Source organism: Pipra filicauda, unplaced genomic scaffold, assembly GCF_003945595.2.
Source record: "Pipra filicauda isolate LSUMZ 115617 unplaced genomic scaffold, ASM394559v2 scaffold119_size3216105_pilon, whole genome shotgun sequence".
NCBI lineage: Eukaryota > Metazoa > Chordata > Aves > Passeriformes > Pipridae > Pipra > Pipra filicauda.
This window is the reverse complement of record NW_024103651.1, coordinates 1,168,738-1,185,045: the sequence shown is the minus strand read 5'-3', so window position 1 is coordinate 1,185,045 and position 16,308 is coordinate 1,168,738. Positions and strand designations below refer to the sequence as shown.

The following is a 16,308-nucleotide window of genomic DNA, read 5'->3' as shown; positions in this document are numbered from 1 at the left end:
CCAAGGAGCAGCCTCAATTTCTGACATTTCAAGTGACACTAAGGGAAGACTGGCTTCTGAAATTATGCTTCCATGAAATGTGAAGCAAAAAATCTTTTTTGCTGGGTGTATTGCTCTTACTGTCTTTAAAAAAAGTGGGGGTTTTGAAAGTAAACGTCCTGGTCCTGTACAAGTGTATTTCTCTCTTCTGCTGATTTAACAAGCCATTATTTGAGCAATATGCTGAAATAATCTTATCATACTGATGGCTTTAAGACTTTTCTGGACTTTCAGTTGATTGTTTAATTGCACTGATTCTGTAGACTGGATGGGAGGACAACACAATCAATATTATTGTAAATGTGGCTGCTTCTAGCAGCTTTTTAATTTTAAGGTTGTGTAATACTGGAGGTGAAGACAGAGTGCACAAATTGGATTTCAGCTTGACCAAGTACTTAAATACATTGTTTTCCCTTTCCCTTCAGTATATGGCTTTGAATTCTTCTAAATTACTGGTCTCCTTGGAGATCTTGTTTTAGGACATGAATTTACATTTAGTATTGTATGACTAGAGAAGTCATCACCATATCACAGTTGTTCACCGAATTTATTCCAGAATGGGAATGTCCACAGAGCAAAGCTACCATCTCCAGGAGGACAAGTTGCCATCTCTGTAGGAGGTCTCTACAAAGGTACAAAGGACTAAGAAGGCAGAGAAAACTGATTTTTACAGCTGCCAAAAGAGGTCTGAGACTCACAGCAGAAAGGTGTTGCTGCCTCTCACCAGTGCTGTGATGGGCTCATAGACCTTGTCTGAGCGCTTGGTCTGGTCCTGAGATTTTCCAATCTTAAGGCATGAATAAGTAACAGTAGGGATGGGAGGATGATGTTCCCCGTGCCTTTGTGCCCTCTTTGGAGGGTCTGGTATACAAGACCTGTGTGGGTCGATTGAAAAGGATTCCAATGTGGAATTCAAAAATATACTTTAAAAGTTAATTGAGCTCCTTGTTCATCTAGTCAAAGGCTAGACCAGGAAGGCTTTCTGAGCATTTCAGAGGTGTGCAAGGAATAACAGAGGATTCTTTGGTCTATCAGATATGTCTGCCAGAAAATTTCTTCAAGATATGCCATGTGTACTCTCACATGTGGATCTGGCTTTTGGATGTCATGGACATCTTAAAATCAGAGCAGGCACAGCCTGCAGAGAACACCTGTAGTTCCTTATTCTGCTTATATTAGATGTTATTTCTAATTCTGGTTAATTATTTAATCTATCTATTTGAATCAAAGCAAATGGGTTTAGGAAGCTGTGCTAGCTACTGTAATTTTTTGGAGATGTAAAAGGAAGCAGTAGCTTCCACCTGCCAACTGAATAAACCAATGTGATTCTCCTAATCTTTTCACATTTATTAAGAAGTAACTAATTATATCACTCAGTACAAATTAATATTGCATCATCATGTTTATCCTTCTGTATTAGAGAGCAATGCTTCTTTACAGAAAGAAGGGAATAATGTAATTAAGGATAAGCAAGTACACTGATGTGAATTTGCCTTTGGTTGAATCCTCTTTGCTTGAGGTTTGATGAAGCTGGCTTAGTATAAAAATGGCTTATAAAATTAACTGGGGCCAAATTCTTCCCTCAGCTGTATGGTTGTATGGCTACCTGATCCAGCACATGGGTGTGTACCTACCAGTGAGTTTTAGATCAGAGAATCACAGAATCAGTTAGGTTGGAAAAGACCTCTGAGATCGAGTCCAACCCATGACCAAACACCACCGTGTCAACCAGACCGGGGCACTGAGTGCCACATCCAGTCTTTCCTTAAACACCTCCAGGGGTGGTGACTCCACCACCTTCCTGAGTAGCCCAATCCAATGTCTAATCACCCTTTCTGTGAAGAAATTCTTCTTAACGTCCAACGTAAACCTCCCCTGGTGCAGCTTGAGACTATGTCCTCTCCTGTTGCTGGTTACTTGGGAGAAGAGATTGATACCCTCCGGACTACACTCTCCTGTCAGGTGATTGTAGAGAGTGAGAAAGTCACCCCTCAGCCTCCTTTTCTCTAGGCTGAATACCCCCAGTTCCCTCAGCCTCTCCTCATAGGACTTGTGCTCCAGACCCTTCACCAGCTTTGTTGCCCTTCTCTGGACTTGAATGGAGTCGTGCAGAGTAAAAGACACCTCTGAGATCATTAGAGAATGATCATAATCTTATGATTTTTTAATGAAATAAATGTTGCAGCTCTCCCCATCCACCCAGAGTGGGGCAAATAGACCTAAATGCAAATGCTCAATCTTGTTGACAGTCCCTTCAGAACACAAAAATGGGATTTTCAGGCAGTTTGGCTGAGAACTTATTTTGCTTGTCAAATGAGTGATGCCCAGAATCAGGTTTTCCTCTGTCTCTCCATGATGTGTTCATCTTTCAGATGTTAGGAAGAAATTATTTACTGTGAGGGTGGTGAGGCATTGGAACAGGTTGCCCAGAGAAGTTGTGGATGCCCCATCCCTGGAAGTGTTCAAGAACAGGCTGGATGGGGCCTTGAGCAACCTGGTCTATGGAAAGTGTCCCTGCCCATGACAGCGGGTTGGAACCAGGTTATCTTTAAGGTCTCTTCCAGTCCAAATCATTTTAGGATTCTATGATATAATTCTAAAAAAGGGTAGGGACTGAGCCAGTGTTTCTGCATTTCAAGAAGATTTTCCAAGGGTTGAAACACAAACACCTGAAAAGAAGGAAATAATGTTCACTCATAAATACAGCGAAGAGAATCAGCCTCATCTAAATGCTGTGTGATGTCCTCTGCGCTGCCAGTGGTTCAGGAGGTGCCTATTTAATATGTGGTTTTTTATTGTTACTGTTTTCTGTTACTGTGTGCTGTGTTATTTCTGCTGCCACAGCACCTAGAAAACATAGCTCCTCCTCCAGAGTAAATGCATTAAAGCAAACGTGATTTATCCCCCAAGTGCAGTGAGGCAGGACCACATGTTCACACCAGCTGCTGTCACCTGGATAAGCAGCACTCGTGCCATCTCCTTGCAGCCTGAGCACACACCAAAGGTCTCTCTCTGCTCAGGTCAGGTCACGGTTCAAGATGGCCCAGAAACCATGTAAAAATTCCCATATATTTTCTCAGTCTCTAGTGCATGTGTCCTCTTCTTTTTACAGAGTTTTCTTGGCATTAAAGACTGTTTTTCTTGTTGTGAATATCAGTTATTCCACCAGCTTCAGTTAGCAGCTTTGATTTAGACCTATGAGACTGTTCTTATAACTAATCAAAGCTTTTAATAACATTAACTATAGTGATGCCCTTGTAACTTTGCTAAAAATTACCTAACACCTGTCAAGAGATTTGTTTTATTAACTTGAACAGTGGCAGGATTTATCCAGTCGGTAGCCAGTCATTCTCTAAAGAATCATTTTATTTTGCATGCCTACCCATTTTTCAAATGCTTAATGTTTGCATGTTTTTCTCTGTCATTTGTGAGTGACTTCACGTTCTGCTCTACAGAAAAACCAAATTGGAAGGTCCTTATCATGCAGTGGGTGCAATTAGAATGAGAGGGCCAGACATAATGAGAGGTGGCAACAGGCTGTGGAGGGTTATGTAGAGAGACAGCACAAGAAGAGATGGATATTCATTCTTGAGAGGGCATTTTTTTAACAAATGGTACAATTTGTGTTATGCCCAGCTCTGCATTAGGAACATCTAATTGCAACCAGTGATGGGATCAAGTGGGCCATATATTAACATATATATTAACAAGATATACAAACTGAGTGAAAATTTGATCCTTCAAATTCAATTGATGCTTTGACACTGAGTTTTGTGCAGTCTTTACCAATTTTAAGAGGAAAATGATTTTGTCCATGCCAGTCAGGTCTGTGTACCCAGGAGGATAGATGCATTTTCTGGGCCTTTTCTGGAAGGCTGCTACCTCCCCATATAGAGAGGCAAACATCTCCCAAACCCAGCAACTCTGTCACATTTGTTCCAGGGATCAATTGCCTTAATTCAGCAACAATCACATCTGGAATTTGGAGAAATAACCTCACTGTGTATCTTCAGCCTTTTTACCAGACTGTTGAGATTTTAAACATCTCATGGAGGGGTTGTGGGAGGCCTGAGATGCTTGAGCTCTGGTTTTGGGTGGGCCCTCAGAGTGTGATCATACAGTGACTAATGCCCACTGAAGAGCTGTTGTCATGCCAGAACCTGCCTTGAGCTTTGTGGGAGAGCCCTGGTGGAGCTGTGTCTGCTGCTTTTTGGGGGGTGAACGTGGTAAAGCTGGCATCAGGTTTTCACTGGTGAGTTCAGTCAGTTTTCAATTAATCTTTTACCTAAATTTGAAATTCAAATTTTTAAGGAAGTATTTTTATCCCTCTAAAGCCCCTACTATTAATAGGTAAAACAAGATCTTGAAGGGCTTTTACCATTTTTGAACGCTTCCCAAAAGATGATGTATAACATGGCCCAGGGAAGCACAAGCCTCAACCCCCACCTGTTGAAAACAGTGCAGTTTATATTTCTTTTCTGTCTGCAATCACATTCATGTACGCCACATACTCCCAACTCACTTGAGGGACTTAAAGAGACCACGTGGATCAAAGTTTCTTAACTCAGAGTAAACTAAGCCTGGAGAAAGGATTTTTTTGTTTGCTTTGAATGGTCTCACCTGCATCATTTTTGCAGTAAAAATGAAGAAATTAATTTCTGTCCTGTGTGCCTGAAATTTTAGCCCTGGTTACACAGTTGGGGTCAGATTTGGCACAAGCAGTAATTGGGTGTCTTCACGGGCACTGCCCAAGATGCACCATGGAATAAATTGCACTGCAATGTATATTTTAATACCTTTACCTTTCAGTTGGGTATTGAAAACAGTATGTCAAGTTGAAAGGCAATAAAAACCTTTGTGTAAATATGCCCTAGAGGTAGGTTGATTGAACTGGTGTTTTTTTGTTTTATTCTTGGTGTCTTGTAAGAAAACTCTTTGTTGCAGAGGTGATGCGCTGCTGGATTTCATAACAAGGTTCCAACAGAACTTCTAACAAAGAAATAAGTGTGAACTGGTGTTTGTTTTGTTTTCATTTGCTTGGGGTTTGTTTTGTTTTGTTTGGGGTTTTTGTGGTTTTTTATTTTATTTTTATTTGTTTGTTTTTTTGGTTGGTTGGTTGTGGGAGGGTTTGTTGTTATTTTGGTTTTTTGTTTGTTTGTCTTATTTTGTTTTGTTTCAGTGCAGTTCAGGTTCTCTTTTTTAACTCCACACTTTCTTTTAAGTGGTTTATATAAAGATTCCTGACCAATTCATGTTGGCTTTTAGGAATCTCTCTTTGCTTATGCCCAGCATCTTGCTTATTGTTGTCACTGAGTGAGTTCAGTGTTTGTGACAAACTCCCATCTTCTTCCATAGACCCAGAATTTCAGCATGCTCTTCAAATACTGGTTATAGATTGGATACCAACACTGTGGTTTTGCTCATTTTAAACTGGTATAATCACTGAGAAATTATGTCTGTACATACAATATTAGATTTTCCCTATTTTTTCTCTAATTTGATAGTGTTTCTAACTAGATAGTGCCTAGTTCAGGTAGTGGGCACACTTGAACTAAGGCTGTGGTCAGCAGGGATAGAAGAGTAGAGGGATCTTACCAGCACCACCTGCACTGCTCTGGCAGATGGTCTCCCATCAGCCAGAGAGATGTTGAGCCCCCCAGGAGAAAAGAGAAGGAAAAAGTATCAGGTCTTGAGCTGTGATTATTTTGCTCTTACGTGTTGATTATAAGGAGCTGCAGCATAAGAGAAATTCAGATGGTAAATGTAACACTGTGGAGAAGTCAAGGCTCAGAGTTTTAAAAAAAAGAAGTCATCCAGTCTTACTGGTATCAGAAAAATCTCTCTAAAAATAAAGAGATTATATAAAAATTTCAATTGGGTTCTTGGTTTCAAGCCTTTAGGGTGTACTTGAGCCATGCAGTCAAACTGTTCCCTGTAGCCCTGAAGGCTAACAGATACCAAAATAAAACAAAATCAGAATAAGAGTTGAGCCACAGCATTACTCATGTCTTTAAAAACTCAGACTTTACAAAAAAAGCCCACAAGTACCCAAAGACTGAAGACAAACTTAAGAGACTTGGCAATATCAATACTTTGAGTACAGGGCAGAGAGTGAAGTTGTCTGGAAATTGATGGTGAATTTAGATTGTCTGGACTGAAATGTGCAAAAAGAAAACCAAAGGCATTATTAATGTCAAGAAAATGAGTCTCTTGCAAATTCTTACTTTCCCCACCCACCCTTAAATATATAATTTAAGGTTCCATTTGGAATTTAGGAAAGAAAATTTATTTTATTTTTGAATGTATATTCTTTCCAATTTGACAGTGCCCTTTTCAATAATTCAATGAGATGGGTGAGAAGAAAAAAGGAGCTGTAGTGAGTCAACTTTGCAGCTCGGCAGTGAGTGAGTGGCACTGCAGCCTCAACGCAGGTAGTAAGATGGAGAAAGAAAGAGCAGAGAAAAAAGACTAAAAACTAATACACTGGCCAAAAGTTTCTTTAGTGACAGACTTATGGAGCAAAGAGAGACATATTAGCTCTCCTTCTTGTTTTGCATGATGAAATTATGCCTTGAAAGTAGCTGGAAAAAAATTTCATCATGTAGAGCGCTGAATTTGCCTCTTGGATTTACTTTAATTTTTCTTTGGCAAATTTTCCTGTGGGAAAAATAGGCACCAAACTTCATTTGACCCATGTTCTACTTGGGTTTCTTTTCTGTTCTAAAAGTGTCCTTTCTACTTTCTTCTTCAAAAAATAAGGGAAGGGCAAGCAGCACGTGACCTCAGTTGTTGGTATGAAATATGACAGGGTAATTAATAGTGCTAAACCAAGAAACTCCCCCTTTTCTCCTTCCAGGCACCAGAAAAAGCTCACATCTTCATGCAAACCTTATACTTTAGGATTATCTCTAACTGGGATGTACTGGACTGAGAGGTTTTAACCACAGATTATCACAATTCACTAAACTGATCAAAGGGGAGGTTTTCACCAGCAAATCTGTGTCTCCTGGGCCCATCTCTAATCATATACAGAAAAAGCATGGAAAAAATAAGAATCCTCTTCTCTCCTCTCGCCCAGCATGGATCAGTGTGGGAACTTGAACTCGGCTCTCCATTAGCCGACAAAAGCAGGAACTTTACCCTGAATCTTTGATTCAGGGAAAACCCTTTGGTTTTGTGTTGTGTCCCACTCCAGGGCAGGCTTATAGGGCTGTCAAATACTGGCTGATTCCATAGGTCCTGCCAACATGGAAGTATTTTTGGTTGATGCTGGAGCTTCCCACTCTAAATATTTAATCACTCTTCTGCTGATGTTATGCATCAGAGCTGGGGGCTGCAGCTGCCTTCCCTGATCATAAGGGAAAAAATGGCAATACTGCTTTTATGTGACAGACAGCGTGTTTCTCTGGCTTAGTCTGCAGTGGAGGACATGCTTTCCACTGAGCACATTAGTGTTGCTTGCACACAAACAGAACCTGGAAGGACTTGAAATGACAGACTCAGCCAAGGTGATGATTCGCCACGGAGATGATGGTACTGCTGAAATCCCCCTGCCAGATAGGGATGCCATCAGTGCTTCGGTTCGAGGGAGAGCCTTGCGTGCTTCACACCCACTGATGACTCCAGGGCATGGGCAGGAGGGACATGGGGACTAAAGTCATCTAGAGTAATGAACTGATGGGAGCGGAAATTTGGAGTCATGTCTCCAAATGAGTTCAGATTTTCCCTTCGCTTCTCAGTGAGGTCAGCGATCTGTTAGAAAAGGTGGCTGGAATAAAGCTCGCTGACATTATCAGAGGTTTAAAATTAACTTAGCTTTTTCTCAGAATAATTGCAGGTGCTTTCTTTAAAGCAGGATGGAGAAGCAGTGTCAAGAGTGGGGCTGACTGTGCTCGTGGGGATGAAGGGATATAGCGTGTCCCACCCTATTTCCCCGGGCATAATGTAAGGCACTACACTGTCAGGGGATTAGAACAACCCAGGAGATTTCAAAGGATAGAAAACCCATCTTGAAGGAATAAGCCAATACTTAAGTAATGAGGGTTAGCACAAACCTTTCACGGGGCCGGAGTGCTCTGTAACAGCCCTGTGGCAGCGCTCTTACACCTTCCTCTAACAGACATAAACCAGTGTTATGGGCATTGCACACTTGCTGGACTGGATTCACCTTTTTGATGGATAACTTGTATATTGGGAAACAGAAAATCTGTTGAGAAGGCAGTGACGGAGGAGAGGGAGATCAGCTGGTATAAAGCAGAACAAGTCCATTAGCACCAATGGCATGCAGCTGGCACCAGCTGAGGCACTTGCTCCCATGGCTTTTCCCTGCAGAGCTGCAGCAGGTTGCTTGTCTGAGAGCTGGCAGGACACAGAAACAGCTGTCCTGTTATGTGTGTGGGACCATGTCTTGTCTGTGTGCAATGGGCTGTTGCATGGGTGGGCACACAACAGTCCCCGTGCTCCCTTGCACCCAGAAAGCCCCTAAATCACTGATCCTGAGAGACCAGGAGAGTGAATCAGGTGAAGAATCTCTCCATATTTTCTCTCTTTCACATGTTTTTCATGCAAATATTTGTTACAAGCTGGGAGGTTTTTTGATAAAACTGCTCTTTGGTCCGACACAGTGTGGTGGGTCTTGTCTTCTTCCACGCAGGCAGATGGTTGAGGGGGTAATTTCATAGAATCATAGAATATGCTGAGTTGGAAGGGAGCCATCAGGATCATGGAGTCCAACTCCTGGCCCTGTGCAGGACACTCCAAGAATTCCACCGTGTGCCTGAGAGCATTGTCAGACAAAAGAGAAAACACTGAACCCACTTTGTGTCTCTTGCTTTTCTTAGTTTAATTTCCCTGACTGAGCGTGTGTGAGCAGTACAGTGCTCCCCTTGTAGGGTGAGTGCGTGTTGATGGGGTCTCCACTGGGGCAAGAGGGCAAACCCTTTGCAGAGTTATTCGCTGTGTGTAGCATTTAGAGATAAATGTGAATAAAAGAAGGGCTGGAAATCTGCAGGGTATTAGTTTCTTGATGACTGTGTTTGTGCAATTAGATGATTAGAAACCCAGGCTGACACTTCTGTGGCTGACAAGCAAACAACGCCCCATGGGGCTGGTTCCAAGCCTGGCCGTGGAGTCAGGAGCCCTGCCCTGGGCAGGCAGAGCTGGGCTGGCAGCCATCAGCATATTTGATGGGATGCCATTGAGAATTAGACTGTAGGAAAGTTTAAATGTGGGGCTGTTTGTTAATGTTCCCTTGGAGGCCCTGCTGAAATATGGTGCGTCTGTGCAGGCAGCGTGCGGTGTGCTGGCCTGACCGGATTCCATGCTGCAGGAATATCCATAATGTAGGAGTCACAGAGAAAATGTTGGTACCTGAAGCAATCTACCTTGTTCCTGGTGCTTTTGCTTGGTGCTCTTCACATTCTTCCCTATTTTGCCTCGGGGTTGATACAGGAGGAGCAATGTCAGCCCAGGAAAAGGTGGCTCCCTGACTCAGCTCCAGCTGCAACTGGTGCTCTGACTTTGCCTGCAGCAGATCAGGGTGGCTCATGGGCAAGTCTTGTTTATTTGCATCTATGGCCTGAACTAAGGATGCTCTATGCAGCTCCACTTTTCCCATTTTCCCAGCTGGTGCTCTGGGTATCTGCCCTCTTCTCATGTTTTATGTCACTTGGGATCATCTGTGTAAGAAGACAAGGTAGTCTGAAAACATCAGCGTTGGTGATTCAGAGCTTGGTATGAGCTGATTTTTCCTCCTGCACAACAATTATTTTTCTAGTTCAGAACTATCTCAGATACTTCTGCAGATGCTCTGCTGATGATATACGAGAGGGACTGATTTCAGCTAGTTGAACTGTGAAGAGAATGGTGATAAAACTCAACAAATCCCAATTTATTTTTATTTTTTATTTTTCCCATCCTGAGGATGTTATTCAGGATGCAAAGAATGAACAGTCAGTGGAATAAGAAGATGCTTTTACAGATGCTTTTTACAGAGCTGCACTTGAAGTGTTTTGTTTGGATTTTTAAACGTCAAGGCAGTCCTACTGTTTAATTGAGATTTAAGTATGAAATGGGTTCCCAAACAGGCACAGACTGAGCAATGTCAATGTCATACCCAATATTAAACCTGGGACTCACCTACCCCTCCCCTTCCATTTAAACAGTAAAATTTGGAAGGGTCTGCACTGAAGGAATGCCTGCATTCCTCATCTTCTGTCTTTGTTAAGTACTTAATTATCTTTGTTGCCTTCTTACCTATTCATAAGTGGGAACTGCTCTGTGTCTGATGTGGGTAATTTCTCATTGTATTGTGCTTCCAAATTGACATTTATAAATTAAACAGCAGTGTAGCATCCCAGAGAGCACCATTGTGGTACAATTAGGAATGTAATTGCATGGAGTCACCTGGGAGGCAGCTGGGATGGGGAAGACATCTCAGATATTAGAAATAACACCAATGTGCAGAAAACTTGCCCAGACAATCCCATTAAAATTGTACTCACCAGTTTGCTCTGAGGAGGAAGGGTGGAAAAAGCATTAGAGAGCTGAGTGCTGGGTCTGCTTTCATTGAACTCAGATGAAATTTTCTCTTTAACATCATCCTGAGCAATATATTGATTCTGAATGTAGGAATCTTAGATGCCTTATTCTAGGTATGGAAAAAACACTGGAAAAAGCAATTAATTTATCTCCTCCTGCATGCTGAGACCTGTTAGAGGTTCATGGGTCTCTGAAGACCCATGCTACCACCTTGTCTCCTCCCAGGTGGGATGCTCTCCCAGATAATGTTGCCTAGGACTGAGCTTTCAGGTAGAACTGAGTCAGATACAAGCTTGGAGAACTTGGTAGGGGAAAGCATATGCTCCCTGAGCTCACTGGAGTTGTGTTTACTTCTGCTTTGATCACAGGGGTTGGCTTGTAGCCTTCTTTCAGATGTGATTATCATCCTAATTGGTCCTAATGAGAACTACACATGCAGAGGAAAGGGGGTAACGAGTGTTCCTCCCTGTCTTGTTCTATCTCCAAATTACAAACAATAGAAAAAGAGAGGTGTGTCTCTTTTATATATATATATGTGTGCATATATATATATATGATATATATGCACGTATATATATCCTCTGCATTGCTGTTGTTTTCATCATAACCTTCAGCCCCTGAATATGTTTGACATGGGATTTTTTAGCTTCTTTAGGAACATAAGACTGAAAAAAAATTATGGGGGATATTGGGTTGTTATTTTCCCCTTCTTGAATTGGAGTAAAGACTAAATAGGCAACTCTGGAGGCATAAAGCTTCCTGCTGCTGCCTGCTCCAGTCTCACCTCTGTGCTGCCAGCACTCATCCGTCCTGGCCCAGGAAGGACAAACCTCCTGTGTGAAGCTCCCTGGCAGAGCTGCTGTTTCTGGGGGATCGATCCCAGTCCCTGCTCCTGGGGTTTTAGGCACGTGACTGGGTTGAATCCATGAAATTTGTTTCTTGCTGGGTAAACACTGCCTCGTGGTAGCCTGCCAGGGACTGCTGACACTGGCTGCGTTTGGACGAGTGACCTCCTGGGGAATGGGGCCCTCAGCAGTTTTATGATTAACATTTTAATGGCATGCTATCAGGGAACATTTTTCTCAGGAACAGATACCCAGAAAAACTCATGTCTTAACTGTTTCTCCAATTGGAATGGGCACTGCATGTTTGCTAGGTGTGCTGGAGGCTCTCCAGGCTTGGGTGAGGAAGAAGAGGTTTCCTTGGAGCTCACAGAGGTCCTCTTATCACTGGGAAGGGGAAAAAACTGCTTGCACAATTATACCTCCTCTCTTTCTGCTTAACTGGATAAATGACCCTCTGGACCATGTATTAGTCCAGGCTGTTGTGATTTACTGGGTGATGCTTGGAGGGATGCCTCTGGTTTATTGGAGTTGCATCCCATTTTGGGGTTGGAATTAACAGGGCAATGCACAGCCTGGGCTGTGTTAGAGCTGTTGGAACACAACTTGAACTGCCCTTCTATGCTGGGGAGAAATGAGGTGCCATCCTCCATATTTAATGGCCATTTTGGGAGCAGGAACATTCTCTAGGCATAGATGACATATGGAGCAGCAGCAGAGACCATCTCTGGCCCTACCATTTACCCTGTGTGTGTGCCAGGGTTGATAAGTGTGAAAATGGATGTGGTAGAGCTCATCCTGAGGACTGGACCTCCAAAAGGCAGCAGATATCTCCCTAAACAACATTCCTGGTAAAAGCAGGAGCAGCAAATGGGTAGCTTTTTAAGGGTTCCTTCCCATTCATAGGGCAGCGAAATTCAATCTGGCTTATATAGCCAAGCAGCTTTGAATTGACTCTGTCTTTAGCTGATGTGACTCAGTGTACCATAAATCAGTATAGCTTCATCAGCATGGTAACCAGGAAAGGACCTGGCCCATGGATAACATGGAAATAATATAGAAAGCCAGGGATGAATAATTTCAGAATATAGATGTAGTCATGGTAGTAGTAATAATAATAATATTTTCCCTAGTGGGAGAAAAATAGACCTTTCATGGTTGTTGTGCCTGCAGCTATTAAATATGGATGAGACAGATGAAATGCTGCTTCTCCTATTACACAGAAATGAATAAACAGTAATTCTCAATCACTATATGCATCTCAGGCTTAAAAAAACCCACAGAACCAAGTTAAATATGAACACCTGCTAACGTTTGTCTGTGCTACTCCAAGGCTTTTGTCAACAAAGAGAAAAGATTTGCTTCTTTATAAAGACTCTCATGGCAACTCAACCAAAGGGTATTTACACGACTAAAGTTGGGAAAATAGGTTCAATGCCAAACATGGGGGTCCAGTAAACAAGTTTACTGTTTGACTCATTGGGCTGATGATTCTGCTTGTTTACTGCAGCTTTAGTAGCGTGTGATTTAGAAAGCAAGAAACACTTCTGAAATTTTAAATTTTCATGGCAAGATTGGAGAGAATGATGCCAGCTTTTCAGTGAAATCTCTTTTCCAGGGAAGAACTAAGCTTTAAGCCTATCACAGATGATTTATGTGTGAGGACAGAAGTCTGTGATACAGGAGGAGGGCTAAAGCAAAAGGTCTAAGGGAGTAAAAGGCTGTGGGTGATCTGGCAGCACATGAAGACAGTCTTCCAGTTCAGTAGTGGGTAATGGACTAAAGAGACCTGGGGTTAATCTGCTTTATGACCTTCCTTGCCCTAGTTCCCACGTATTCATACATGTGACAGCACTGCCTAATCCCATAAGGATGTTGTAAGGACAAATGCATGAGAAATTTTGAGAGTTTAGGCTATTCTAGCTGAAGGGATGCAAAGACAAATTGTATACCATTCAAGGTGTTGTAACTAAGTATTGGGATATGAACTTTAATTTAACTGATTTGTGCCTTCTCATCCCACAAGGAAGAGACAACTGTTAAATGCAGGAGTGATTAAAGGCCCATCACTCAGAGCAAAAATAGAGGAAGGCAGGGCTTATATTTATTACGCAGAGATCAGTCCAAGAAGATCACAAAGGCTCTTTCCTCCATGTATTTGTGATGCACCTTTCAAAACTGTGTTTTCCCTGGACATCTTGTAGTAATTCTCTGCTGGTTTAATTCCTCTCAAGTCAGAGGTTGTCTTTATTACCACATGTCTGATGTACTGCTAGATGACTGGGTTACTTAGGTGAAAATGCACTTGCTGGAGTTAGACAGTATTTTACATGCACTTTTTGCCATGGGTTAACTCTAAAGAGGCTCCTGTCTGTCTCAGTGATTGCTTTACTATCCATGCATTTTGCATACCCACTTTTTCCCATGAGCTGCTGCTCTGCTGCATTAAAGGACCATAAGAACAGCTGTACTGGGTCAGACCAAAAATGCAGCTCATCCAGTGCTCTGTCCCTGCAGACAATGCCAGATGTCTGTGAAGGAATGTATAGGTCAGCACTTACCAATAATGTAATTCGAATACTGTGAGTGGTCCTCTAGCATTCAGTGAGATGTGTGCAGGCATTTTCTGAGACTTGGTGCCTTTAGTGATCTGGGATGAATTTTGTCATCAGTAATTATCCAGTTGTTTTCTGAATCCTTGTTAATGCCCACTGTGTCCTATGGAAAGAAGCTGGATGAAGCGTTTTGGAGCTTGGATTTTCTTCTCAAAACCATATTAGCTCTTCAGAATCTATCAGATTCTTTCATGTGTTCAATAATATATCTTTGGCCAGAGGTATATGCTTCATTATAGTTTTTACTGACCTGCTGATGTCAGTTTTACTTATCTGGAGCTCTCTATAACTTCTGAATTATTCCTTTGAATCCCTTTTTAAAAGTTACGCCAGGTTAGCCACCTTCTGATTTTTGGGTGCCTATAAACTTTAAGGGGGCAACTCCAGTCTATGTTTAGAGTTCTAGTAATTTCATGCTGATGTTCCCCTAGAATGGGGAAGTCCAGGCTATAACCCTTTCTACCAACCTTATAAAGAAGGTTTCCAAAGTAAGAACCTGCCCAAACCTCCCTGCAATGAGCACAAATGCAAAAAAAAAAAATAATAATTTTTTGCTATAGTCACATGGGTTTATTCATACTGCTTCTATACTTGGTTGCTTCCTGGTCCATCAGTGGTTTGACACGTGTCTGGCTTCTGATATGTGCAAAATAGTCTTATTGACTTCCCTGCCTGGTGCAACTGTTCTTCAGATGCTTTCCCTTGCCTTTTGAAGTTTCATATTTTAGCCACTGGAACTTAAAATCCATTTATGTTCCCTCATTTGGACACAAAACTTCTGATTTTGAGGATGCTGTCTTGCTTCTCATGTTTTCTCTTGCTCAGCTGCCTGGCCTGCCAGACTTCTCTGGTTTTGGAGTTATACCTTGGGTATATATTTGCTCTGTGTTTCAAACATTGATGTTTTTAAACAGTGCTTGTGCCTCCTGCAAGTTTTCACTCTCCTGATTCTGTCTCCCAGGACATTCCCACTTCTTGTTTAACAACTTTGCTAATTTTTATACTTATTCTTTCAAAATTAAACATGACACTGAAGATTTAGTACAGTGTAAGAGGTTATACATCCTTTCCTAAGAATTCTGGTTTTGTCTCATGTATATCCTACCATAGGTTGAGAGTTTCTTGCCATGAAGAGTGAAGGGGAATCCAGTTCCTGCAGACTCCTTTTGCTGATTGTTTCTAACCCCACTCTCTAGTACTGGTTTAAAAACCATTCACTGTATTTGTGATTAAAACCCATTATGTGACATGGGAAAACAGCTGGTTACTTAACGTGTTTAAAATGTGTTTCACTAGAGATTTATGGAAAGAAATTATAGAGCATCAAATTTAAAATGAACAAAGAAGAACACTCTCATATGATTTGTTCTTAGTGGAACTTAATTCCACAGGTGACTGAAATTTAAAGTGTAAATGGGTTGGAGAAAATGAATTACACAGACTACTAGACAACAAGTACCTGAATTACACAGATTACTAGACGACAAGTACCTAAAACAGGATGGGTCAGTGCAACTGTGTCTTGAATAGAGATCCCTTTTCTGCATCACTGACTGCTGGAGGCGGGAGAGATAAACAGGGTGAGAGGAAGTCTTATACTACTTAAGGTCTGTTTCTTAATGCTCTTTCTTTAAATAACTGTTAATGGCTATTACTAAAGAAAGGACCCTGGGTTGGGGAAACCCTGTTAAGCCTTCCTTGCTTTCTTCATGTCTTCCTTTAACCAGGTAAAAAGGATACGCTTCATGAGCATACCACGTGAGTTTACATTTCAGGAACCTCAAGTCTCTATTTGTTTGGAATGAGTTTTCATTCACCTAGAAATGGAAACATTTTAATGGGAAAAGAGCATAAAGTTTCAAATAAAATTAGACTCTTACCCCTTGCAGAAAGCGAAACTGTTTTCCCCAGTGAAATACTATGTTTTTTTCTGCTACTCTAACAGTTCTACATACATCCTTTTGACCTGTCATGTTTTAATGGACTCAAAGGTTATTTTTTCATGGTGAACCTCCCCATCTGATCATGGTGGGGAGAGATGCTGTCTCATTTTGATCTATTCCTAAATCCCAGGGATCAACTTATGCACTTGCTGTCAGCATCAAGTGTCCAACTCATCCTCCCCTCCAAACCCTTTCAATGACAATAAACAGAAGCTCCTCAGGAAGCCAGATTTCTGGAATTTTTTTTTTAGCTTTTCTTCTTTATTCCACTTTTAACCTGTTCTGAATTCTCTGCAGCCCATCTCTTCTGTGGGCTGGTGTACCAACCAC

The 16,308-nt window shown here is 41.7% G+C and overlaps 1 protein-coding gene across 3 annotated transcripts in view; it reads left to right on the top strand.

Moving 5' to 3' along the window:
• CAMK1D (calcium/calmodulin dependent protein kinase ID) overlaps positions 1 to 16,308 on the top strand; it is a 216,898-nt gene that overhangs the window by 64,393 nt on the left and 136,197 nt on the right. The gene's annotated exons all lie outside the window — the stretch shown is intronic.